Below are 1,486 nucleotides of genomic sequence, written 5' to 3'. Positions count from 1 at the left end.
AGGTAAACATGAAGGAGGTAAAGTCTCCATCTTTCTTTATGGCTGCATAGTATTCCATGGTGTACATATACCACAGTTTGTTGATCCATTCGTGGGTTGATGGGCACCTGGGCTTCTTCCATGACCTAGCAATTGTGAATTGGGCTCACACACACCATACATTAAGAGAAATTCCACTGCAATACAGTGTGAGTGTAAATCTGGCTCCTAGTTACTGAACCACCCGGTTCCTGCACCTGCTAACATGTCAATCATGATGTAGTTGCCCTGAAGAGAAGGAAGCTAGGTGCCCACCAAGCCCCATGCACCATACCACGGCCATCTTGCAGAATATCCTGGCTAAAGACTACATTTCCCAGCGTCCCTTGCAGCGAGGTGGTGTCATGTGATGGATTCCCACCAATGGTGTGGGTCCCTTCCAGGATCAGGAAGTAAGGAAGCATGGATGCCTTCCCCAGAAATTACCACCCAGTTGGGAGATGAGGAAGGGCGAGGCAGGAAGACTGGAGTTTGTGAATCCCTCTGAGTCTAAGAAAATGTAGGCATTGCACTTTTTCTGCATACTGTATTTTCACTGCCTTCATAGCTGCTGAGAGCTACCCTTGCTCGTGCAAGCAGAAAGCAATGCTTGTCAAGGTCAAATTGAAGTTCATTCTACCCTTAGCATATTCCCATACAAGACACTGCGCTGTAAACACATTGCCACATTTAAATTTGGTAACACTTGAGACAGGCTTTCTATGGAAGTGATAAATAAATGTCACCTCTTAATGTTACCGTTATTGTGAGTGTGATGGGTTTCTTGCTGGAATGATGGATAGATGGCGTATTTCAAATTTACATAATGGATTGTAATTGTTTAAAAGAGTTCACGTACAAACTAATGCTTTTTGCAACAGCTTGGATGCACCCACACGTGCTCCCTGTTAAACTGGAACTAATCAGTCAACATCTATGTGTGTATTTGGTAACAAAACTCAGCCGGAAGGAGGTAGCTGACAGGAGGCAGATGGGGAGGGATCAATTCACACATAACAGGTGCAATGCACAGTATTCGGCTGTGGGGTGCACGTATAACTTTGACTCAAACTGTACCAAAGCAATTTATACAACCAAAATATTTGGATCCCTGTAATATTCTGAAATTTTTAAAAAAATGGGTTCACTGACTCAGTGCCTGTAGCACAGTGGTTATGTCACTGGTCACATGCACCAAGGGTGGTGGGTTCGAACTCAGCCAGAGCCTGCTAAACAACAATGACAACTGCAACAACAACAAAAAATAGCCAGGCGTTGTGGTGGGGGCCTATAGCCCCAGCTACTTGGGAGGCTGAGGCAAGAGAATGGCTTAAGCCCAAGAGTTGGAGGCTGCTGGGAGCTGTGACGCCACAGTATTCTACCCAAGGTAACAACTTGAGACTCTGTCTCAGAAAAAAGAAATGTGTTCACTTATACTGCCACTTAAACTATTTCTTTTTTTTTTTTT

Source organism: Otolemur garnettii, unplaced genomic scaffold, assembly GCF_000181295.1.
Source record: "Otolemur garnettii isolate 467f Iridium unplaced genomic scaffold, OtoGar3 scaffold00065, whole genome shotgun sequence".
Classification (NCBI taxonomy): domain Eukaryota; kingdom Metazoa; phylum Chordata; class Mammalia; order Primates; family Galagidae; genus Otolemur; species Otolemur garnettii.
Note: the sequence above shows the minus strand (reverse complement) of the source record.